Below are 27114 nucleotides of genomic sequence, written 5' to 3' on the forward strand. Positions count from 1 at the left end.
AAACCAAAACCCCAAGGTGCATCTTCAAATCTGCATCTTATAGCATGCCTCACTACATCAGGGGGGGGGGTCACCCCCACTTAGCGGTAGAGGGGTCAGTGTCAGGTGGGTCGGGCCTAAAATTTCAAGTGGGCATAAAATCATCAGTTTTCACCCGATTTACTCCAAATTTGATATGTAACATCTTTGACTAGATATCTTGTTGTGTTTATACATCAGCACTAAAATGACTGCCGAGGACGGGTTTGCGGTGCCCTGGCACCGCTTCTTGTTCACTTTAACTTGGCCCAAATTATTGTCCATTTACAGCTTATTTCACGTAGCTCAGTGGCAGAAATAGACAATGCGTCGGCTGTACATCTTTTCTATGGAACTTCCTCGTGACTAGCATCATGTAGTAGTGGTTATATATTGTTACTGGTCAACAGTCTAGACGGAGAGATTGCAGTTTTAGACCAGGTTAAAGTGAACAGAATATAGTATTCGATCGCAGGGAACGTCATACACTTGTATTCAGCAAGTGAGAGGTTGGACTCGGTGAGTATGAAAGCTATCCCTCGCTTAGTTATTGAGCGGCGAGAGGGTCAACACGGAGACATTTTCTTCCTTTTAATCGACCACGGTTGTGGTTCCATAGTTATCAGGGATCTTCACCTTCTCATGGGTGGGGGGAGGGATCTAGTATATCATTCTAGCTAGCGCCAGACAGTTTTAAACAGCTGACAATCAGTGATATGAGTCTGGGTGTTCATACTGGTATTGTACAGTACCAATAACCCTCTCGTAGTTGAGGGACGTGAGGGTGAGACCTTGCCTAACCCTGCATCCACACCAGTGCATGCTCGTGTGGGCGGCCACGGGCGGGAACTTTACATCACTGTAACCCATTAAGTGGCCCCACTGGACGCAGGTGGGTGCGGGCGAGAACTTCTATGAGTTTCAGTGATACAGAACTCCCGCCCACACCAGTATGCATTTGGTGTGGATTCGGTCTTAGGTCTCGAGGCCAAGGCCTATCTTTTCAAGTAGCCTGGAAGCCGAGGCCGAGGCCTTTCTCAAGGAGGCCTCTTGAGCTGTGGAAAAAAAAAAAATGTAGTTTTACATGCCCTGTCAAAATCTTGTTAAGCTACATAACGGTAATAACCGCTGGACTGGAGCCTTGCCTTGATATTTACTGCGTCGCGACATGTCAAAACGTAGGAAGACTTTGACAAATCTAGCACCAATTATATTTATTAAAATGGTTGGATCTCGCTTCACTACAGTGTGTTTGTTGTAACCTGACCAATCCGTAGTTCCTTCCAGCTCAGTTGGTGGCCAAGTGTTGTCAGACTGGAGGACTGATTTGACTAGTAACCAAGAACACTCGTTTCTGCATCATAAGTAAGGCCTCTCAGATTTCAAGCAAACATAACAGTACACAAATTGCGGGAATGGACCAGTTCCGTCAGATGAAAAACAAAACTAAGGCGCACGGAAGTTCATGGCTCGTATTCTTATCGTATAAGCAGGCTCCTTAGCACCCGTTTCTTAGCGATTTATTTTTGGATATGACTAGTTAGTATCCTGTAGTACGTTATACATGAAGAGTATGGCGATATTTGGAGGATTTATATAACACAAGAGTAAGATGTAATAAACAAAATAAATCGTTTATGAAAAGGTGTTAGGGAGACGAGAAAACGAGTGCATGCAATCACGAATTATCATTGAAGTTGTGTGAGTTGCCCAGTTCCATCAAGGGAAAACAGGCTACAGGTGGAAAGCCCTAGAAAAGGTAAAGGAAAAAATTACAACAGAGTCCAGGTGAGAAGGAAAGCATTCGGTGTTGGCCAACTTGGGGCCGAGGCGTGTGAGCTTCTTAGGATCAAAGTTGTGGCGGAGTTTGAGGGATTACCGACCTTAAGCACATCCCGAGAAATTAAAAGAAGCGATGGCCAGTTGCAGAAGCCTCGCCTCCCCAGCACCAGCAAGTTATAGTGAGTTCCTGCTGCCCATAGACGATTTTACTCAGCTGAACCTAGGATGTCTTTGTGCTGGAGGGGTTAGTGAAGGCTTAGTCAAACTTCTAAGGCTCGAAAAGTCATCCCTAAGCTGAAGGGGTTAGTTACTGAAGGGGTTGGTTACTGAAGGGGTTGGTTATTGAAGGGGTTAGTTACCGAAGGAATTAGTTACTGAAGGGGTTCGTTACTGAAGGAACTAGTTACTGAAGGGGTTGGTTACTGAAGGGGTTGGTTATTGAAGGGGTTAGTTACCGAAGGAATTAGTTACTGAAGGAATTAGTTACTGAAGGGGTTCGTTACTGAAGGAATTAGTTACTGAAGGGGTTGGTTACTGAAGGGGTTGGTTACAGAAGGGGTTAGTGAAGGCTTTATCAATCCCCCAAGGCACGAAAAGTCATCCCTCAGGTAGTGAAAATAGTCTTGCTGCCTCCAGACGATTTTATTCAGTTTTTAGGATAGGGCTCTGCTACTGAAGGGGTTGTTGGAGGTTTTAACTAACCTCTACATTTCTAAAGCCTTCCGCAAAGGAATAAAATCGTCTGAGAGAGAGAGAGAGAGAGAGAGAGAGGGAGGGTTGACTTCTTCACATCGATGGCTCCTTTCAGTTTTATTCTCACTTCCTCCAGACGATTTTATTCATCTTTAAGGAATGTCTGGTACTGAAGGGGTTAATGAAGGCGCAATCTAACCCCTCCACATCGATTAATCTTCCCTAATGGTAACCGTCTGGCCAGCACAAGACGGTTTGATTCAGCTGAGGGTATTGGGAGAATGAGAGAGGTAATATATAATGGACGGGGGAAATTGCCAGACTTATTTAGTGGCACAGGAAGCGTCTAACACCTCCTTGTATGCGATTTATTCTTCATACATCACCCTGACATTCTCATATAAGTGGTTTATATTGTTTTGATATCATGGTGGTTTGGGGAACGTGGAGGATAAGTCGCTGGGAAAGATGCGTTACGGTATCCCTTGAGCCATTTAGAATGTGAGGTTGTTTAAAAATGACACCTCTCTCTCTCTCTCTCTCTCTCTCTCTCTCTCTCTCTCTCTCTCTCTCTCTCTCCAAGTTGCTAGGAGACGCCTGCACAAAAACTGGTCAAAGATCTAAAAAACAAAGCAACAGGAATCGGGTACAAAGCGACCAATCCATCGCTTTATTTACTTTGATCAGCGCCAAAGTGAAGCCCAAAGATTTAATTCAATCCGATTCGTTTTTTACTGCGCGCCAAACTTGCACGACACTTTTTTACAACCGACGCCCCGGGAAGCATTTATTGTTTATTATTTATTGATTGATTTATTTATTTACATTTATATCTAAGACTTTATCTAGTTTTTTTTCTTTTTCCCTATCTCAAGGATGGCTCTGTCTAGGCTTAAAGAAGCGTTTATCTTTTCGTGTATTTGTTCATCTCTCTCTCTCTCTCTCTCTCTCTCTCTCTCTCTCTCTCACACACACACACACACACACACACACACACACACACACACACACACACACACACACACACACGCACGCACGCACGCACGCACGCACGCACACACACACACACACACACACACACACACACACACACACACACACACACACACACACACACACACACAGTTGTTACACCAATTTTAAATATATCGACAAACTTTTATTCTTTTATTTTCTTTGCTTTTCTTCATAGCTTTTTTGAGCTCTGGATAAAGATAGTATGTGGTGTGGTGTGGTGTGGTGTGGTGTGGTGTGTTGTGTGGTGTGGTGTGTGGTGTGGTGTGGTGGGGTGTGTGATCTGCTGTGGCGTGGTGGTATGGTATGGTGTAGTGTAGCTCAGTGTAGTGTAGTGTGGTGTGGTGTGGTGTGGTGTAATGCAGTGCATTGTAATTACACCCGCGTACGCAGAGGTAGGAGGTTTTTTGTTTGGTCCTGTTTGTCTTACTGTCAGCAATATTAAGGAAAAACTACCAGATATAATTGTACGAAATTTGCCGTAATGACCGAGGTTCATCAAAGGGATAATAGTTGAAGCAGGTCCTTGGTCCTGGATCAAGGACCGCATAAACTCAAGCACTTTTGATCCGATTTTGACCTAACTTGATCCTAGGATTGAGGGGCAGGGAAAGATGAGGTGATTCAGTTTTGAGAGCAATCGGTCGGATGTAAGGGTCATAGGACAAGGTCAAATCCCGACTTTTAACTCGAATAGGTTTGATTTGGTGAAGGGAACTTGGTGGAAAGGTCTTTGTTAAGCCCAAGATGATATTCTATTTTCAGAAGAATAGCTCAAAGGTCAGAGTCACAGGGTAAAGTCAGCTCAAACACTCAGTCTGATCTAAACCAAACAATGGATGGGTTAAGGGTCAGGTAAGGATGACGAAGTTTGATTTTGAAAGCAATCGGTCGTAGGTGAAGGGCACAGGAGGGGTCAGACGTTGGGTGTTAATGCCCCTCCACACAGTCCGGGCACGGTGCTCACCACTTTCAAAGTATGATGACCAATAAAGTTATAAACAGTAGATCAGACGCAGGGAAGGTGCTTCACTTCATCACGCGTACACCAATTTTTACTAACATTTTTTTTTTGTTTTTCGTTATCCTACCATACCGTACTTCAAAAACACAGGTGCCCGCTGGTGTGTGGAAGGGGCTGAAGAACGATTGTGCGGCCCGGGTGTTGCACTTACTGAGTACTTATTATTAAGCCTAGTGTAATGCAGTGTAGTGTAGTGTAGTGTAGTGTAGTGTAGTGTAGTGTAGTGTAGTGTAGAGACCCTATAGATATCAACAGGGTCACTAGTATGGTGCATTGTGATGTGGTATGTGGTGGTATGAGTGGGGTACAGTGTATTGTAGCGTAGTGTGTTGTAGTGTCCGTGGTAGTGTGGTGAAGAGCAAGGTAGTATAATAGCCTGTGGTGTGGTGCAGTGTAGCGTAGAGTGTACTGGAGTGCATCATCGTACAGTATGATGCATTGCCACTAGTACAGTAGGCCCTAGGTAATTCGATACACATTTACCAAGGCAGTGGCGTTGTCTGCAACCCTCCCTGTTTGGTTGGTAGTAATATAGTGAGGCGGCAGGCGTTTACATCGCTGTGTGAAGTAGTGGGTTGTTGCTGATTAATGTTTTGGTATTAATTAGATTTCATTACAGATATTTGTAAACCAGATTACTACCAACCACACTGGGCGGGTTGTCAGATGCCGCCACGGCCTTGCTGGGCGTGTATCATAACACATGAAACCCGCCGTACCACACATAGCACTGGTAAACACCGTCCTCTTGTAGTTTAGGAAGTTTTTGAGCACGTCTTCCTTTGAGTGTGTGTGTGTGTGTGTGTGTGTGTGTGTGTGTGTGTGTGTGTGTGTGTGTGTGTTTTGCATCGGTTTATTCTGTCTATCTATAGCCAGACGCCTTAATCCCGTAAGGGATGGCCACAGACAAATTGCCTCCATGTCATCCTGTCCCCCGCCATGTCGCTGCCGTCCCCCGCCATTTCATTGCCCTCCCCTCAGCTTACCCCCTCCTCTCTCATATACTTCTCCACTCCATCACTTCATCTCATCCTCGGTCTCATTCTCCCCTCCTACCGGTTTATTACGCCTTAGTATTACCCTGTATGTTCATTATGTCCTGTATATATCGACATAGAAACAATATAACAGAGATATTAAAGATACCTATGTGCAAATAAATGTATAATAGACAGGTGCTACGGAGCCTTCTTACACCACGAGGAGTCATTTCTTAAAATCCTCACAGGTGCTAGAGAGGGACGCCTGTAGGTGGTGGCATTGGTGTGGCTGGGCGGTGGAGCTACCCGGGTGTACAGACGTCCCTCAGTCCCCTCCCTATCCCATGACGGCAGATGATGCGTAGGTTATAAATGTTACAGATACACAGGCCAGCACACCAGTAAATGTTTAGCCTAACCACTTATATATTTACAACGCCATATCCAATCATGTGTAAGCACCAGTAAATGTTAAGCGTATCCACTTATAATTTACGACGCCTTATCCAGTCATGTGCAAAAGAACAGTTTCTTGCATTCGCTGATTGTTAGATTTTTTGGCATCTGTCGCTGAAGGAGGACTTATATCTTCGCTCCCTGGACTTCTCTATCAATTAACTCTTAGGCTAATGTAGTTCTTCTCTTTCCTGATCCCTCCATGGGGTGACGAGGGACCAGGGTTTATTTCAGAGCCATACTGTCTGGTCATCTTTACTTACGGTACAGGCAGAGGAGACGGCTCTAGATCACGACTTGCTCAGAGAGAGAGAGAGAGAGAGAGAGAGAGAGAGAGAGAGAGAGAACCTGACATATAACAACTACCATACCGTATAATAACTAGTATCAGAGGACTATCTCAACACTAATCGCAAAATCTACAGCCTCATCAAGTGACAAGTGACAGTCGCGATCATCCTTTCCTAACAAATACAGCCATGACCCTCCTAACAGGTGGACTATAGGGGATCTGTTTTTACTTTAACTTGACCTAGAATTCCCATCTCTCCGTTTTAAAGCAGAGTTTTAAAAGTAGATTAATGGTAGAATATGATATGAAGAAATACTGTGGGACGGATGAAGAGAAGAGCCGTAGTATTGTCTTTTTCTGTCCCTGAACTACGAGAAATAAGCTGCAGGAGGACAAAAATATGAGCCAGGTCAAGGTGAAAAGAATATAGCCCCACTCTGAAGAGGGAGTGGGCTGTTCTTCATCCTTATCTGCATACTTAACGCTAAAGTTCTTATCCAGGACGTTGGAGGAAAATTTGGTGCGCGAACACACACACACACACACACACACACACACACACACACACACACACACACACACACACACACACACACACACACACACACACACACACACACACACACACACACACACACACACACACACACACACACACACACACACACACTAAAGCAGTTTTGATCTGACGTGGAACTTAACTGGCCGAAACTGATGGATCTAGTGTGTGTGTGTGTGTGTGTGTGTGTGAGAGAGAGAGAGAGAGAGAGAGAGAGAGAGAGAGAAGCAATTCGAGTCAAACACATTTCCCAGCGAAGAGTTTCCCGTCAACCCCTTCCCTCTGATGTCATTTTGTTTTTATTCATCATGCCACCCGACGATTTTATTCATCTTGAGAGAGAGTTTTCGAAATAAAGGAATTAGGTGTAGTATTGAACCGCCTTTTATCACGAGAGGCCTTTACTGAGTGGGAAGAAGTTGTGTGGAGGCAGCAAGAAGAAGAAGAGAAGAAGAAAAAAGTATAAAGAAAGAAGAAAAGAAGAGGAAGAAGAAAAAGAAAATGAAGAAGAAGAAGGAAATGAAGAAGAAGAAGAAAAGAAAAGGAAGAAGAAAAAGAAGAAGAAGGAGATGAAGAAGAAGAAGAAGAAAAGAAGAGGAGGAAGAAGAAAGGACACAAGAAGACGAAGAAGAAGAAGAAGGAGAAGAAGAAAAAAAGAAGAAAAGCTAGTCACAAAAGGAAATCAGCCAGTGGTAAAGAATAAATATAAATAAATTGATTAATAAATGTGGTGATGGGGAAAGCAATGAAGTCTGCAGATGACCTCATTCAGGCAGATGGGTGCTACTGAGTTGACCTGTGGGCTGTCATGGGGTCAGCTCTTGTGCCCACTCCCAGCCTGAGTAAAAATAAATATAAATAAATAAGCAAATAAATAACTTATGCATTATCTTCTTCGGTAAATAAAATCATCAGGTCATAGCAAGATTATAAGTACCATTCTTGATATCACATAATTCATGCCTCCATATTCATGTATTCAGTAGCATGATATGGTGTTTACATGAATCTAATAAAAATGATAGTGATGATGATGATAATGATGGTGGTGGTGATGATAATGATGATGATGATGAAGATGAAGATAAATGATGGTGGTGATATTAGTGAGTGAGGGTGATGGTGATAATAGTAATTGATGGTAATGATGATGGTGATTGGTGATGGCATGTCGATGGTGATGATGATGATGATGATGGTGGTGGTGGTGGTGGGCGGTGGTGACGGTGATAGTGATGATTGCAGTGGTGAAAAGAGCAGATCACACCTCCTGTTTGTGGAGTGTCGTCTATAACCATCTTAAACCCCAAGAAGGCGCCAAAACAGAGTAAATGTTCTTAGCGAGCTCTGTGCAGGCGACAACAGCATCGGCGCGGGACTACCCACACTCTTATAGGCTCCCAGGGGATTGACACAAGGCAGACTGCATGACGGGGTGAACACGACTCTGCAAAACACGCCAAGACACATGTAAAGACTTAAACATGACTCTCTGCATGTTTTTTGCTTTTCATCTTTAGGCAAAACACACCAAGACATATGTAAAGACTTAAACATTACTCTCTGTTTGTTTTTTGCTTTTCTTCATAAGAACAAACACAGCAAGACATATGTAAATGCTAAAACATATGACTCTTGCTTTTCTTGCTTTTCATCTCAAGACAAAAAACACCAAGACATATGTAGATACTAAAACATATTTCTTGATTTTCTTGGGACAAAACACACCAAAACATGTACCGTAAATACTAAAACATGACTTATTACATTTTCATCCTAAGACAAAACGCACCAAGACTCATGTAAACAGTAAAACATGTGACTTTCTTGATTTTCTTGCATTTCATCATAAGACAAAGCACTTGAAGTACGTATCGATAGGAAAACACGTGACTTCATTCATTTTCTTGGTGTTCATATTAGAAAATACATGTTAACACCAAAATATACGACGTTCTTAATTTCCTTGGTTTTCTTTCTCTTTATCTTACGACAGACCACGTCAAGATACATTTTAAGACCAAACTACACGACTTCCTTCATTGTCTTCATTTTCTTCTTTCAGCTTACAAAACACACCTAGATATATACAGCGAAACACATCATTTCGTGATTAGATAGCGGCTGGCAGTAAAATACAGGACTTTCTTCATTGTCTTCATTGTCTTTTTCATATTACAACAACACACATTGAGACACATACAGCAAGACATATAACAGTTTGATTGTATTTGTCTTCACTACATTCAGTTTCTTTTCACGTTATAAAGACTAGACGAGAATGCAAAGCTAAGAGATGAGCTTTCCCTTCATTTAGTCGTAAAATCTAAAGGTGGATACATGGTGATAACAAAACACCTATTATTTTTTTTTTCGTTATGTTTCTTATTAATTCAAATAGCTTCATACTTAATGAGGTTGGATGTCAGCGGAGTGCAGAGGAGCAGGTGTAACTTCATGCATATATACCTGGATAATAGAGCTTCATTTCTCTTCATTTCCCTCCATTTGTTGTTACGCTGCTTCGTGTGGTTCTTCCCAGGGTGTGAAAGTTTTGATCCGAGAAAGCAAAACAAGAGGTGTAATTTGCCTTCATTAATTCTTAATTTGAAAAGTTAGATACAGGTTGAAAGCAAAACGCACAACTTTCGTCATTACCCTCCCCAAAGGAACATTATTTATTTTTCCTGTTTGGTGTTTTAATTCTTCCCGACACCGCTTGTTACAGTGCACTCGATTTATTTCTGGGTCGCTTAGCCTGAAACTAATTATGCATTTGTTTGGGCCTGGTATCTGGAGAAATGTCTATTATTTTCGGTTTAGGTCATTAACATTATTTTATCTCCCCTTCCCCTCCCCCCCCCCAAAAAAAAAAAGACAGACGTGCAGGCATCAGACGCCAAAACAACTATCTCCGTAAAGGTACGTGTTCTCTTCGGCTTTAAACGCGGTCACATAACAGGGCAAGTTGGATGCGAACGTGCCTTCTCGCCTGTTAGACATGTACGAGGGAAAACCGGTCTTGTGTTTAGCATAAAAGGGGATGCTGTACACGAAGCAGTCTTTGTGAAATGTCAATGAATCTGATCCCAAACGTTGTCTCGCTAGTTTAGTCGCTTTTCTTATTATTCTTAGGATTCCTTTTCACATTACTTCACAAGGTTTCTTTACACGTTATCAAGGTGTGTTTAGTTTTCATCTCATCGCATCTTTTTAATTTTATTCTTGCTATCTCCAGATGATGTGATTCAGTTCAGGAAAGACTACAAAACATAGAGGGTAGACACGGCCGTCAGTAGTTTCCCAGAAAAAAAAAAAAAATGGATATCACGTCGCCGGGCTGAATGGGTGAAAAAAAGATGATTTCCCTTCATTTCACTTTTGGTTACGGTAATTCATTAGATTTGCTCTCAGGTTACGAAGGCTGGAGACGTCAGTGTAAACAGGTGTGATTTGATTCTCTCTCTCTCTCTCTCTCTCTCTCTCTCTCTTATACAAAGTGAGAGCGACCCAGGACAAATAGCGTACATCACATTGGTTTATTTACATACTCCGAAGGCCTGATTACGAACGGAAAGAAAATGAGGCTTGGAAACTTATACAAACTTCAGTGGATTTACTCACGGCATTAAGATTATTTGAGAGGCACTGTGTGTGTGTGTGTGTGTGTGTGTGTGTGTGTGTGTGTGTGTGTGTGTGTGTGTGTGTGTGTTTAGGAAGATGATCGAAAAATAACAATCCCAGACACAGATCAAAACGTACATATAAACACTCGAAAGTGAAAATTGTCCCATCAGCACACACACACACACACACACACACACACACACACACACACACACACACACACACACACACACACACACACACACACACACACACACACACAGAGAGAGAGAGAGACTGGACCAGTGAACAGTCCATCAACTCTAGGTAAGATCAGTAACAAACTAGGATGGACGTGAGAGTGAGCGTACAGTGAGATGATGAGGAAATCAGTGGAAGACGGCAGAAAACAGAGACACTTAGTTTTGTCTGTAAATAAAGGCACTAAGCTTTGTTTGCATATAAAGACACTTAGCATTGTCAATAAAAACACTTAGCTTTGTGTCTGTCAATAAAAACACTTAGGTTTGTGTCTGTCAATAAAAACACTTAGGTTTGTTTGCAGATAAAGACACTTAGCTTTGTCAATAAAAACACTTAGCTTTGTGTCTGTCAGTAAAAACACTTAAGTTTGTTTGCAGATAAAGACACTTAGCTTTGTCAATAAAAACACTTAGCTTTGTGTCTGTCAATAAAAACATTTAGGTTTGTTTGCAGATAAAGACACTTAGCTTTGTCAATAAAAACACTTAGCTTTGTGTCTGTCAACAAAAACACTTGGGTTTGTTTTCAAAGAAACACACTTAGGTTTGTGTCTGTCAATAAAAACACTTAACTTTGTTTAGAGATAAAGACACTTAGATTTGTCTGTAAAAAGCGACACTCAGATTTGTCTGTAAATAAAGACACTTAGCTCTGTTTGTAAATAAAGACACGTAGCTTTTTAAATAGAAGGACTTAGCTTATGTATGCAAGGGGCCTACCGATTAATATTTCCTTCTGTACGTATGTGTATGTAGAGCTGGTCACAGGAAGAAGCATACACAGGAAGAAACATACACACAACCAGTATAATATATTCACGACAAAATGTTCTTATAAATGGAGGGCAACAATTCCGGATGGTCGTTATTCTTTTATTTCTCAATGCTGTTCCGGGCAGTGGCACCTGTAAAAATCTCCCCAAAAAGGACTGCAGGTGTATATTTTTTCTGTGGCCGATTGTACACTGCGTAAAAAAAGTATCCCTACTCAGATGATCGAGGGTTTTACAGTAGGCGATGTTGCTACTCGTGTGTGTGTGTGTGTGTGTGTGTGTGTGTGTGTGTGTGTGTGTGTGTGTGTGTGTGTGTGTGTGTGAAGACTTTTGTTGAATGGGCTTTACATAATCATCATATTAATAGTCCCTTTGTTATGGTTTGTTGCGAAAAACAATTGGCATTCACAAACATGGGAACTTAATAGATAATATTTGCATAAGTTTCGTACACTGTTGTAAACTGGAGAGACCTAAGATGGTAAAGATAGTTCTCTCTCTCTCTCTCTCTCTCTCTCTCTCTCTCTCGTTGAGTGTACATGTATTTTATGTGTTACGTACGTGTGGGAATGATACATAAATACACCAGGCCAAAGACAGACAGGACAAGTGCCAGAGCAAACACCTGCCGAGGCACAGGTGTTGTCGCAGCACCTCTTGGACACACTTATTGCTCCCCACATAACATCTTTCCCTCGCCACCACCTCCACTTATTGCCACAGTCGCCCTTCTCCTCTGTCTTCCTTTTCTCACATCCTCTTCTTTCTCTAACTTTATTTTTTTGCTGCTTTCTTCTCTAACTTTCTTTTTTGTAATGTCTTTTTCTCTCTAACTTTCTTTTTGCTGTCTTTTTTCTCTAACTTTTTTTTGCTGTCTTTTTTCTCTAACTTTCTTTTTTTTGCTGTTTTTTTTCTCTAACTTTCTTGTTTGCTGTCATTTTTCTTTCTTTTTTTTTGCTGTTTTTTTTCTCTAACTTTCTTTTTTAATGTCTTTTCTCGAACTTTTTTTGCTGTTTTTTCTCTAACTTTCTTTTTTTAATGTCTTTTTTTCTCCAACTTTCTTTTTTGCTGTCTTTTTTCTCTAACTTTCTTTTTATTTTTGCTGTCTTTTTTCTCTGACTTTCTTTTTTGGCTGTTTTTTTTCTCTAACTTTCTGTTTTGCTGTCTTTTTTCTCTAACTCTTTTTTGCTGTCTTTTTTCTCTAACAGTCTTTCTCCCTTTTTCTCTACCTTTCTCACTTTTGTCTTTCTCTCTCTCTCTCTCTCTCTCTCTCTCTCTCTCTCTCTCTCTCTCTCTCGCTCTCTCTTCGCTTTTCTCACCGTTGTCTTCTTGCTCTAACTGTCTTTCTCTCTTTTCCTCAATGCTTTTCTCGCTCTTATCTTTTTTCTCAACCTCTGTCTTTATTTTTTCTTTTCTGTTTTCAATTTATTTTTTTGTGTCTAACTCTGTCTTTCTCTCTTTTTACATTTCTCATTTTGTCTTTTCTCTCTCTCTCTCTTTCCTTTTCTCACTTTTTGTCTTTTTCTCTAACTCTGCCTTTATCTCATTACTCTGTTTAATTTTCTCACTTTGTCTTTTTTTTTTCTTCCTTTCTCTTTTTCTCTCTTTCTTTTCACTTGTCATTATCCCATCTCACTTGTCATTATCCCCGCTCTCTCTCTCTCTCTCTCTCTCTCTCTCTCTCTCTCTCTCTCTCTCTCTCTCTCTCTCTCTCTCTCTCATCTTTTCTTGTCGTCCATTGTTTATAGAAGGGACATGCGATGTTGTGTGTGTGTGTGTGTGTGTGTGTGTGTGTGTGTGTGTGTGTGAGTGTGTGTGTGTGTGTGTGATCTTTTTCCCTGTTTCTTGTACCTGTTCACCCCATCTCATCCAGTGAAAATGATGATGATGATGATGATGATGATAGTGAAGATGATGATGGAGTGGTAGTAATGATGATGATGATGATGATGGTGATGGTGATTTTTGCGTGACGGTGATGATGATGATGATTATAGTGTGTGTGTGTGTGTGTGTGTGTGTGTGTGTGTGTGTGTGTGTGTGTGGAAAGGACTTTTTATTGATTATTTTGACACATTCAGTTGTGGACATAAGTAACGATCCACCCCAGTACGATTAATAACGAGACAGAGAATATTAAATTTAGAACGTATCTATCTATTGCCAGACGCCTTAATCCCGTAAGGGGTGGCCACAAACAAATCGCCTCCATGTCGCCCTGTCCCCCGCCATTTCATTGCCCTGCTCCCAGCTCACACACACCCCCTCTCTCATATACCTCTCCACCCCATCCCTCCATCTCATCCTTGGCCTCCCCCTCCCTCTCACTCAGAATATTGTGCAAAAATTTCATAATTATTCGACATAGAGGTGGATTTGCAGGATGTCCATATATTACGTATCATCGTTCTTGTGTTCCGAAACGGCTCAGTCTGCTGGTATGGGAAGCATATTTTGGCAATTCGTGGAGGTGTCAGAGTAGGCAGCATGTAGTGGGTTATGGAAAGTAGACACAATACCCTTTTTACTCTAACTTGGTCTCAGATTGCCGTCTATCCATCTTGAATACTCAGTTGCAGCGAGGGATTAACACTAGAAAATGATGCTAGTCACGAAGAAGTGCACTGGGAAGGATGCCGAGCAGCTGCAATATCTTGTTGTACCATTAATCTGCTTAATATAATCTGCAAAAGGACGAAAATGTGGCCCAATTAGATTTTTACTAATCATCCTGGCAAGACATCACTTTGTTTTTGAAGCAGTAGCGAAGCAGTGAAAACGTAATCCCAACCGATTTGATCACTGCTGATTGGTTGCGAGAGATGGCATGTGCTTTTCGCAGTACTTCGACTCAGTGCAAAGAAATTATTGATTGCACCTGAAGTAAACATTGCACAGAATCAAGTGTCAACAATTTTTTTCACCTGATTTCAATTCATGCAATAACCTACTCAGTACCAGGGCCCTCTTGTACGGCATTTTGTTTACTACTGTTAATTTCTTTACATATATTTATTTGTTAAGCTAAGGGGAACCTCTCGTACAACAGGAGTGAAATTACCAGCGTTAGATCACAGCTGTTATTATATCTTTGGTCCGAATCAATAATAATATATATAATTAGTTTTTGGGTGATGTGTGGGTGGTGGTGGCTGGTGTTTACTCAAAGATGTCATATCCTGTATTGTGTGGCCCTCTCTCTCCATTATTGTGTGTGTGTGTGTGTGTGTGTGTGTGTGGAAGGGCTTGTGAATGAATGGAGATACTAGGGGGATGACGTGTGTGTGTGTGTGTGTGTGTGTGTGTGGAAGGGCTTGTGAATGAATGGGGATACTAGGGGGATGACGTGTGTGTGTGTGTGTGTGTGTGTGTGTGTGTGTGTGTGTGTGTGTGTTTGTGTGGAAGGGCTTGTGAATGAATGGGGATACTAGGGGGATGACGTGTGTGTGTGTGTGTGTGTGAGTGTGTGTGTGAGAGAGAGAGAGAGAGAGAGAGAGAGAGAGAGAGAGAGAGAGAGAGAGAACAAGAAAACACTAATTCTTTTCCATCCCCCGCCTTCATTCATTACTCATAGTGTCTCTCTCTCTCTCTCTCTCTCTCTCTCTCTCTCTCTCTCTCTCTCTCTCTCTCTCTCTCTCACACACACACACACACACACACACACACACACACAGTAAAAACAAGCAGCGACACAGGCCATCAGGGTAAAGAGCGACAAACAGACTAACCCCACCACTACCCCAACCCCACCTCTGTTGCGGAAATAATACAGCAGTTTTGTTTGGTGCCTCAGTGATGTATTCTGGTTGGGATAGGTTTCTTAGTACATTTTCCTAAGCGATTTGTTTTTCATATTACATCTCAGCATTCTCGTAGCTCCTCTTCCGTAATGATTTAATTATACTGTAATTAAATCGTTACAGTATAATTATACTGCTACGTTTAATTATACTGTATTTCATCTTCAGGTCAGGTGCGGGTTAGGGGATGGGTCTGTTATGATGTGGCAGGGGTAAACCAGTTCTGCTGTCGGGCCCTGCTGCGGATGTCACTGATTGCATTGCGCAGTTGACCCTTGTGCGGTGTGGTGCGGTGAGGATCTGTCCGTTCTCCCCTTTGGGGCTAAGATGTGAATGAATGTGTTTGAATGGATGAGTTAATGGAGAGTGTGTCGTCCTGTCTCGGCTACCTCCCTTTCCTTGGGGGAAGCAGCCTAGGTATATAGATAGATAGATATTATTTCATCTAAACTTTCTCTTATATATCAATATAGTTTTAATATTGGTGTAGTGTGCATCATTAAGGGGATACTGGTTTCTGATCTGCAGGATGATTCGCTAAAGAAGAGGTGTTAGGTAATTACAAATGCCACTATAAACACGACCATGCAAGCTCACTCTTATGTCTATAGTTCATGTTTCACTACCATTTAAAACCAATACATTTGTGTAAAAAATAGTACAACCTTAATACTGTGTTTTTTTTAGCTTATTACCATAACCTGTGCAGTGCCATATCAAGGTTTGGTATAATTGAGGTGGTTTGGCCATGTAGGGAAGATGGAGAGCGAGACACTAACGAGGAGAGTGTACGTGAGGGGGGAGGGAGGGGGAGGACGAGGATGAAATGGAGGGATGGATTGGAGAGGTATCTGAGATAGGGAGGTATGAGCTGGGGGGAGGACAGCGAAATGGCGGGGGTCTGGGCGACATGGTGGCGATTTGTTTGTGGGCACCCCTTACGGTATTAAGGCGTCTGGCAATAGATAGATAGATAAATAGATAGAATATTCTGACTATACTCTATTCACCCTAACGTGACCTAAAGGTGCCATCTCTCCATAAGTTAATTAGAATACGATACTAGTCACGAAGAAGTGTTATTGACAGGATGCAGAGACGCAGAGCTGTATTTTTCTGCCTCGCCTACATGAAACAAATCGCAAAAAGAAAAAATCAGACCCATGGTAAGGTGAAGGATTTAAATCCAGGCCAAGTTAAGGTAAAAGAAGTAAATCCGGGTCAAGTTAAGGTAAAAAGAAGTAAATCCGGGTTAAGGTGGATGAAATAAATCCGTGTCAGGTTAAGGTGGATGAAATAAATCCGGGTTAGGTTAAGGTGGATGAAATAAATCCGGGTTAAGGTGAGAGAAATAAATCCGTGTCAAGGTAAGGTGAAAGGACTATAACTGGTTAAGTATTTTAGTGCTGGTGCCGCTAAAAACTACAACAACGACATCATCATCATCATCATCATCATCATCATCATCATCGTCGTCGTCGTCGTCGTCGTCGTCGTCATACGCCTTATTTCTACCCACCTAGAAACCCTACGACTGGAAGTGACCATGACATAACAATACCGGTATTTCATTCACTTTAACTTGGCCTTGATTTTCCTCTTTTTGCAGCTTCTTTCATGTAGCTCAGTGGAAGAAAAAACAGTACTGTGGCCCTACATACTTTCTGTCGCACTTCTTCATGACTGCCATTATATTCTAGTGTTAATTAATTGTTATATCTGCATTCAGGATGGAGGGATGGCAATTTTAGACCAAGGGAAAGTGAACAAATTATACCTGCATGCTACGTGATCCTCATCTGTATCCCTCACTCACTTGCTCACACCCCTCACGCTCTTCCTTCTGTCTCTACCCTCCTCCTTTTTCTTCCCTACTATACTGAAGTCGATTTCATTTAACGGAACTGGGTCATTTTTAGTACTTAACTCCTGGTTGTATGAAATTCGGTGATCCCTGGTTACGAGGTTGGAATGAGTCCCCTTGGTTAATGTGGTCAGTTGGTTATCGCCTGATGGAACTGGGTCACTCTTGGAACATGAATACTAAACTGCTGTTGCATCAGATTCCATGCGATAGTAATAAGTCTCCTTGGTTACTTGTCAAATCAATCCTTCAGTTCCAGTACACGTGGCCATCAGCTGATCTGAAGGGGTTTGGGATCCTTGTCAGGTTAGAACAAAAGCGCTGCCGCGAACGTTTACCAGGGGAGGCCGCGTCACAGATACGGCATCAGGGACAGAAGTACCGGTATGGTTGGTCGGTAGAATGGAACCCCAACGCCATGGTACAATTTTACCCTGTGCTCTTCCCGCCTGAGGAACAAAGGCGTTACCCTAACTGAAGAGCGAGGCTTAGATTTATGCCAACCAACTGTCAGAGGATCATTACGGGAAATAATTAGTTTTTACCCAGTCTTCAATGGCCCTCGGGTGGTATACAACGCTGGAACCTCCACAACAGTGTAACTAACTTGTTGTTGTGGTCTCAGGCGTGAATGTGAACTCGGTGGACCACAAGCTGATGGTGCTGTTCTCCTTCACTCCATCAATATCCTTTTTAGGGATATAGAAGAAGTTGTACGACATTTGTATAGCCTGTCCACCACGTGAAGGCGTCCCTCTCCATCATCTGGCTAAACATACATATACATGACAGAAGCCAGTGAACCGGGCCTCCAACACGACCATCACAGGCAGGACAGCGTGAAATACCGAGTGACATATTCATCACACTAGTACTGCTCTGTGCTGTACCCTGTCCATACGATTGCTCTCACCAGTTCACCTCCACCCTCAACCTAACCCAAATTTACCCAGTCTGACCCTCCGTCCAGAATGTAACCTAACATAATCCATCGTAACCTAACCCAGCCCGGCCTGACATTACTCATCCCAACCCAGCCTACACCCCTAACCCAATCAATCCCCGTCCTCACCTAGCCTTACCTAACCGAGCCTCCAGCACACCAGGACAGGCAATCTGTGTGTAATAACAAGTGACATATTCATCACGCCAATACCACGCTGTATTATACCTTACCCATCTGCTTGTGATCACACGTCCACCTGTAGATCCTTCACAGTGCCGCTGCAACACTGTAATCTGTTAGACGCAGTGACCAGCATCTAGAGTTTACATACACTCTAGAGAGAATAAAGTATAAAGTTAATGGTGCCCACGCATGAAAATTTGGAACGTGTTCCAGAAAACAAGCTTGGAAATATTATATTGTAATACCAGCTTTCCAATGATGTGCGTACATTAGCATTCCAGTTATATACGTACATTAGTTTTCCAGTGATGTGCGTACATTAGCTTTCCAGTGATGTGCGTACATTAGCATTCCAGTTATGTGCGTACATTAGTTTTCCAGTGATGTGCGTACATTAGCTTTCCAGTGATGTGCGTACATTAGCATTCCAGTTATGTGCGTACATTAGTTTTCCAGTGATGTGCGTACATTAGTTTTCCAGTGATGTGCGTACATTAGTTTTCCAGTGATGTGCGTACATTAGCTTTCCAGTGATGTGCGTAGGTCCGCTATAGGTTTGATGATTTGCAAGATTACTCACTTCTGGTGCTGCACTGGGCGCTTTATTTTATGTTTTCAACAATATGGTGGCAAAGTTTGGGAAGTCACTTAAGTAACACCAATTGCCTTTCCGCCGTAGGTTGAGACAGCTTTGGCATTGTGTTCTGCCACCTACTTATGTGTTTTACCTCCCCTGTAACTAAGCACCAACCATCCAGTTACATGAATTACAATATACTGTACATAACAACCTTACCTAACCCAACATAACATAACCAAACCAAACCCAACCATCCAGGTACATGTATTACAGTGTTCTCGCTCGCTTCACTCGCTTGAACATTTTGACGTCATCAGAATGAAGGTGTTAAGGCACACCTGGAAAGAACTGCAAGGTTTTTGTGTTCTGCGTATATGTAAAACACACACACACACACACACACACACACACACACACACACACACACACACACACACACACACACACACACACACACACACACACACACACACACACACACGTTCTTCAAGACACTGATATTCTCTCTCTCTCTCTCTCTCTCTCTCTCTCTCTCTCTCTCTCTCTCTCTCCATTATATACGGTAGATGCAAATACCGTATCTTTTATACATTCACAAGGTACAGGTCGCCCTATAAATGTTGGCTCTGCATATGAAACACAGTATGAGTATGCAGGTGTGTAAATGAAAATCCAAATTAACGAGGTATGGAAGGTAAGCAGGAAGTACTGAAGGATAGAGGCGGGTGGGGGTACTGTAAAAAGATGTACAGTCGGGGATAAAAGTTCACCTAGCATCTTATCCAATGTACTCACTTTCCTCGGCGAGCTATTACTGCGAAGTTGGGAGATGTTTGGTGGATTTCTGTGACCACAGGTGATTCTCTCTGATAAGATGCGTCATGGAGGAAAGTGACGGACCTGTCCTAACTCTGAGGCAGACGCAGGAACAGTTAGCCAGCATTTGTTCCCGTCCATACGTGACAAGGGCCTCACCCATTTTACGAAGCGGGAGCATCTTTGGGAGCCGCTTTGCCCATCTCTCTTTCAATAACGATTTTAGGACGCGAGGTGCCTCACTCGTAGGCCTTAGCTACATCAGACACATCAAACCACACAACACCACACAGTACACCATACCACCCTCTCACACACACACACACACACACACACACACACACACACACACACACACACACACACACACACACACACACACACACACACACACACACACACACACACATACATACACACACACACACACACACACACACACACACACACACACACACACACACACACACACACACACACACACACACACACACACAGTACACCATACCACCCTCTCACACATCGCCACAAAAAGAAAAAATACGTCATTGCCAAAATCACAGCACACCATACCACACAGTGCACCATACCACCCTCTCACACCGCCAAAAAAAAAAAGAAAAAAAATTACCCTTCCACAGCACACCACACCACCACACCACACCGAGGGCCCAATAGCTCCTTCACCTAGTAGTTTCGTACGTGTTTTACTGAGCCGTCAATGGGATGGTCTCTATCAAACAGGCATTTGGTGGATCGTTTGGCCTGTGAGGTGAAGCTGAGATGTTTGAAGCCGTGGATGATGAGGGCAGGTGATGTGTGTCTTATTTCAATGGACAGTCTCATAATTTTTCAGCCATTCTTCTTTCCTTTTCCTATTTGTAGATGCATCCCATTCATGTCTTTAGTGAGGAAAATTAGGATGGTGATGATGATAATGGCAGTAATAATTATGTTTTTTTAATGCAAGGAAGAAGGAACCAAAGGCCAGAAGCCAGTAAGATTCTTCCCTCCAAGAAAAAAACATAACATGAAAACAGAGCCAACTTCAAGATCCTCTCATTATGACTATGATGATGATAATAATAATCATCATCATCATCATCATAATCATAATAATAATGAGGATGATGGTGATAGTTATAGTAATAGTGTTAATGTTGATTATGATGCAGCGATGACAGAAATCATCCTTCCACAGTAAGAGCCATGGGTAGTATACAGTAGAATGTGGACCACACACACACACACACACACACACACACACACACACACACACACACACACACACACACACACACACACACACACAAAAGCGGCACGTCATTCTGTCTACCAGGCTTACATCCCTCACGCCTCAATTGGTTCCTGCGGGTGTGGTTATTCAGATTATGCAAGTGACAGGATGAATAATTAATCATACATTAGGACAGTCAGCTTCAAAAGGACAGAAGGCTTTTGTGGTGAAGGGAAATGAAGGGGAGGGAAGGATGCGAGAGGCGGCCTGATGCCAAGCTTAATACTGGAGAGAACTTGGTGTTGGTAATACAGTTCTGTGTGTGTGTGTGTGTGTGTGTGTGTGTGTGTGTGTGTGTGTGTGGAGACAGCGGTGTGTAGGTGAACAAACAGAAATTAAGTCTGTGTGAACGAGTACGAGAGTGAACAGTGAGTGAGTGATGGATCGCCTGGGCGAGAGAACACTGAGTTATTGGAAAGGTGCTTGAATAAGTCGGTGAGTGAATGACGAAACGACGGAACAGATAAAAATGAAATCAAATCAGTAAAGTAATGGTGACCGAGGATTTTATTTCTTCGTCTTTTTATATATATTCTATTCTTGTTATCTCCTAATGTTTATATTCATCTCAGGATAGAATTTTTCAACAGGAGGGATTGGATATCGTCTTTACAAACCCCTCAGAATACCAAACATCTTTCCTGACGCCGTAAGTAGGAATGGCGTAGGTTCAGAGTGGCGTCCTCTCTTATAGGGTATTATTATATATGGACTGATGGTTAAATGCATGGAAAATGCAGGAAAACGGTCGCAAAGCTTGTTCTCAGCTTATGAACTGAAAGACCTTCGCTATTCAAGTGCAAAACTACTCGCGAAGTCTTATTAACCCTCGTAGGAGTCGCAAAATCGAACCGCAAAAATATCGATATTGTTCTTTCTTTCGTTCTTTCTTTTGTCTTCATCAGTCATAACTCCAAAACCAAAAGGCGTTCACTAGCGTATTATACGCCAAAACGCTGCTTGTCAAGTGTAGATGTTTCATGTTTATAAAAGCATTCAGGCTACGGTTCGCGAGTTACGGCCTGAAAACCGCATCGCGATAACCTGTAAGCACGCCATTTTGAGCAGTATTGGTTAGCTACAGCTCACCTATTTAAAGAACGTACCAAAACACATCTTTTTACGGGATGGCAGCCTCGTTTTAGTATTTCAGTATGCCATGCATGTAACAATCCTAATCTAACTCTTGCTTTATGCATAATTATACTTCCACGAAAAGATCATAAACTAGAAAAATAACTTGCGTCTAAAATGATTGTTAAGAAGTAGGAATGGCAAAAGTGCACAGGTAAAAGATGAAAAAAAGCACAGAAACAAGAGAGGATTCAGAATGAGAGATTTGGAGACCTGTACCCGTTACTACATACCACCAGCTACAAGTTTGTGGCTAAAGTGTGGAAGGCAGTAATGGGTATAGGTCTCCAAATCTCCTCCCATCCTGAATGCACTCTTGCTTCTGTGCATCTTTCATCTCTTGTCTATGCACTTCTGCCAGTCCTACTTAACAATCATTTTGGAAAAAAATTGTTGTTTTCTAGTAATAATTTGGTGGCAGCAATAGCACACGGTAAACAACATCTCTTGGGTTCAGTTGTCAACACACGAATGCAATTAACTTGACAGATTAACAGAAGGAAAAACAAATTGACAAAACAAAATATGGATACACCAGATTTTAGGGGTCCGCCATTCATAAAAAAAAATCTGTAATTGTTGGACTTGAAATGTTGTAAGATGACGTTTGGGGGGAAACTAATATAAGTAAATGAATAATTAAATAAAGTAATATTATATCCCCACTATGTCAACTTCTCCACCTCCATCTCTACCCCTGTCACCCCCTCCCCTCTCCCTCCCCTCATTTCTACCGGTTTTCTCCCCCTCCCCTCTCCCTCCCCCTCCCCTCACCTCACCTCTACCACTGTCTCCCTCCTCCCCTCCCCTTCCCCCCACCTCTGCTTCTGTCTCCCCTTCCCCTCACCCCTACCTCTTTCTCCCTCTTTCCTTTCCCCTCCCCTCCCCTCCCCTCCCCTATACTTCTGTTTCCCTCCTCCCCTCCCCCTACCCCCCACACCTCTACTCCGTCTACCCCCTTCCCTACCCTCCACCTCTAAGCTGTTATATGCACCAGTGAACACGGGATTTTCTTCACAATGAGGTCATATTGGATTTATGATTAGTTTCCCCTTCTTTGAGTAGTTTGGAGGCCCCCCCCCCCATCTCTTTGAACCAGTGTTATGGGGTGGCATATCCAGCTGACGTACTCTTCCATTTTGATAGATACACTGATAGATTGATAGGTAGTAGGTAGGATGATGGACTGATGGTTAAATGCATGTCTGTCTACCTATCTCTATACGTTTGCATCAAATGGAATTAAGTATAATATTTCCAAGCCTTTGTCGGAAACTCAGCATTGAAGTAAAATGGTTTCCCATAGTGTTGGCTGACTCCTTTGTAGTAGTCCACGTAGCATACATTAAGGTGTGATTTCGTTAATCAGAGATGTATTAAAATCAATTTATGGGAGAAAATATGACCAGTTGATATATCTGTAATGAAACAAAAGCATTCGGGAGTCGAATGCTGATCGCCCGCCAAAATATGTTGTTGGCTAAAGTACAAATTACCTACAAACCAATTTTGAAGAAAATTCGAGAAACTCTACGGAATCCAGCCACCGTGATTCACAAAAGGCCAGTCCGTATTAAAAAAATATATATAGCGGCTGACATTGGATCGTCCTTGATCAAATCCTCACCAAAAGTAATAGACTTCTGCACATCAACATAGTTGTTATTTCCTGAAGGTTTTGTGAAAATTCGTCTACAACTTCTGGAGATATTTTGGGAACAGATACACACACAGACGCACACAGAGACACACGCTGACAAAAACTATATCGCCTCGCCATGGTAAAGGCCGGCGATATTATGTGGATAGTAAGACGTGCATTCTCCGACACTTTTCCGCGTGCGACGGTAATAGAGCGACGTGTAAAACTTTGGCCGAGTGTACCTGTGGAGTCATGTTTATCTATTGTTGTGAGGGTAACGTACACAAAGTACACAAAGTAGTATGTTGATAGCAAAGTATGCGTAGCTAACTCTGCTTAAATTGCGTAAGGCGACATGAACAGCAAACAAACCCGGTAAAGTCCATCCCTGCAGCGTAGTATCATGTTTCTGTTTACATTAAAAAAAAAAAAAAATCATGGCAGCGAAACAGAGGTCATGGCCGTATTCTGTGTGAGACTGACATCTGCAGTCAAACAATAGAAGGTGCGGAGGGTCTGTGCTTCACCGCATTCACGAAAGACAAGCCAAGGTCAGTAGTGCTTGTAGTGTGGTCTGGTGGGCTGATTGTATATTAGAAACGAGTTGGGAAGGACTGCGATTTAACCCTTTAAGCGTATCATACCAGAGAATATTCCATTTTGAATGTGAATAAATAATGCAACAGTATATGAAAGGCAACTGTATGTATCTTCTCTTCAACATAATGTGCAATTTTAATGTGCTGACAGTAATTACATTATTACAACACCGCTGACATGAAGTACCGGTGCTGGTTTTCATGAATATACTGATTCTACGTTCACAGGCTGTAATATTCCTTCTAATAATGTTGCTGGTGGATGTAGTACTGGGTAATTGAGTAGGTGATTAAAAAGTGCTTCTCGGTAAGGCAGAAATTGCCCTAGTTGTCAATACATAGCTTGCTTACATTTGTTGACTTCGTTCGTTGTTAACAGCTATAATCACTATAACATCATAGTGATCGCCAGGCAGGTGTATTCAACCGATGGAATTCCTTGGGTCACTCAGGGTTTTAAGGGATGGATAGAACTAGTCATAATGGCAGTATAATTATCATCATGACAGAGTGTAGGAATTACATAGGTAGTTACCCTGCATTATTGTACCATGTAGGCAATTTAGCTGTCTCCCACCTGCCCTCCCTCTCCCCTCACCTCTACCTGTCTCCCCTCACCTTTCCCCCTCCACCTGTCTCCCTTTTCTCCTCCCCTTCCCCTCCTCACCTCTACCTGTCTCCTCTCTTCCCTTCCCCTCCCCTCCTCACCTCTTCCTCTGTCTCGCCCCTTCCCTATCCCCTTTCCTCACCTCACCACCTCTACTTGTAGTTAAAATTAATCGATTTTATCTGCTGCGAGGGAGTGATAACCTAAGAGTGTTAATACTGTCACTACGGTATCAGTTTTTCATGATCGGTCACCTGTCTATCATGATGCTTCATTGATTTAGCTTGGCCTAAATTTTTTTTTCTTTTTCAGTTTATTCCACTTAGGTCAATGGCAGAAAAAGACTCTTTTGTGGTTCTATATACTTTCTGTAGCACTTCTTCGTGACTAGCATCGTATTCTAATGTTTATCAATTGTTGTAACTCAGCATCCAAGATGGAGGGATGGCAGTTTTAGTGCAAGATAACGTGAACTTAGGATATTACTTTCCAGGTGATTTTGACTTTTTAAAGTTAAGAGTGAGTCAGACGAGCTTCATAGTGCTAAAAGATGTATAAAAATTCAGTACAACATCAGCATTATTGGCTGAGTAAAGGAATATATTGGATTCAAGAGAGCTAGTGGAATCGACTGCTGAAATGTTGGGGAGGCAGGCCACGTCAGATAGTCTGGGGCTTGTAGGCTACTGATGGCGTTAAAAGTGTATCATCATCATCATCATCATCATCATCATCATCATCATCATTATCATCATCATCATCATCATCATCATCATCATCCCACCACCACCGTCATCATCGTTATTACTACCACGTTACAGAATTTGGGCAGTTTGTTGGAAATAGTGTAAGAATTAATGTATTTCCTGTATTTCGTCTTAATTAGTGACCCACAATATTCGTAGGCTGTAGGATCCAGAGAGAGGTTGATTCCTTCACTGCGCTGTAATAGGACATCTACTCATACGGGGTAACTTAACACTTGCACAAATTGTATGTGATGTTGAGAGGAACGCCGTCATGTGGTGGCACCGATATGGCCGGTTATATAAGTTTCCTCTCAGTTCCCTTCCTCTCCCTCTGAAAGGTGGATGGTGGACTGCAGGCGAGGGACTTCAGCCTTCAGTCCACTGGGTTCACGTCCAGATATGCCTGTGACCACCACCACCACCACCACCACAACAACAACAACAGCTGCATGCCAGTGTTGTTGCTTATCCCAGGTCTGTCTGTCCGAGCAGACCCGTCGACCACAAGGCACATGTAAAGCAAGGGTGTGTGGAGCACATTTGTAACCCTTCACAACCATACTTCTCTCCTAAGCATAATATTCTCTGTGTAGCAAGTACAGACTAAATCACACGACACTGTAGGCACTGAGTTAACCGCGTACCCTCCCCGGAATAGGCTAATCGTGTGGCATTAGCGAGAGTAAGATACTGTATGTACTGTACTTAAGTTCAGCCATCACATTGAAAAGGTTACAGAGATAAGTGTTGAAGGACACAGTGTAGGTCAGCGTCTTTTATACTGACAGGCCAACACGCGACTGAATCCTCGCCACCTTGGAAGGCTTTTGTCTCCTCTTGCTGAACGATTTCTTTCCCATCCTTTAGCGCACTTGCTTTGTACTGACCAACATCCATAACCCCTTTCACCACTCTTGATGGCCAAGTGTAGTCGGATCAGAGGAATGATGTAACTAGTAACCAAGGAGACTCAGTCCTACCCCTGAAGTAAGACTTGTTGAATGTCATACCACCACGACGAAGTATTCAGGTTGTGGTGTTGGTCCAGTTATCAGGTGAAAACAAACAGACTGTGATATTAATATTTCGTGTATTTTATGGTATATCTCAGAACTGTCAGTATAGATGTGTATGATTAACATAGGTACACGGCATTGTTCAAGCGCTATACGCAAAAATAAAACACATTCGTCTTATTATAACATAGCCTAAAGCTGTTGTCTCTATCGCCAGTGCTACGTAGCAAGAGGTAATTGTAGAAATTGAAGCTAGACACGAGAAGGTGCTATGAAAAAGTTATACAGCTGCGGTATTGTATTTTTCTGCCACTGAGCTACGTGGAATAAGCTGCAAAAAGATGAAAATCTGTGCCAAATTAAGATAAAAGAGTATAGTTAAGTAGAAGGTGCTCGGGTGTCTCTTTAACCTACAAGGACA

This window comes from Coenobita brevimanus, chromosome 108 (assembly GCF_032717465.1).
Source record: "Coenobita brevimanus isolate Jiangsu-jjx chromosome 108, ASM3271746v2, whole genome shotgun sequence".
Lineage (NCBI taxonomy): Eukaryota > Metazoa > Arthropoda > Malacostraca > Decapoda > Coenobitidae > Coenobita > Coenobita brevimanus.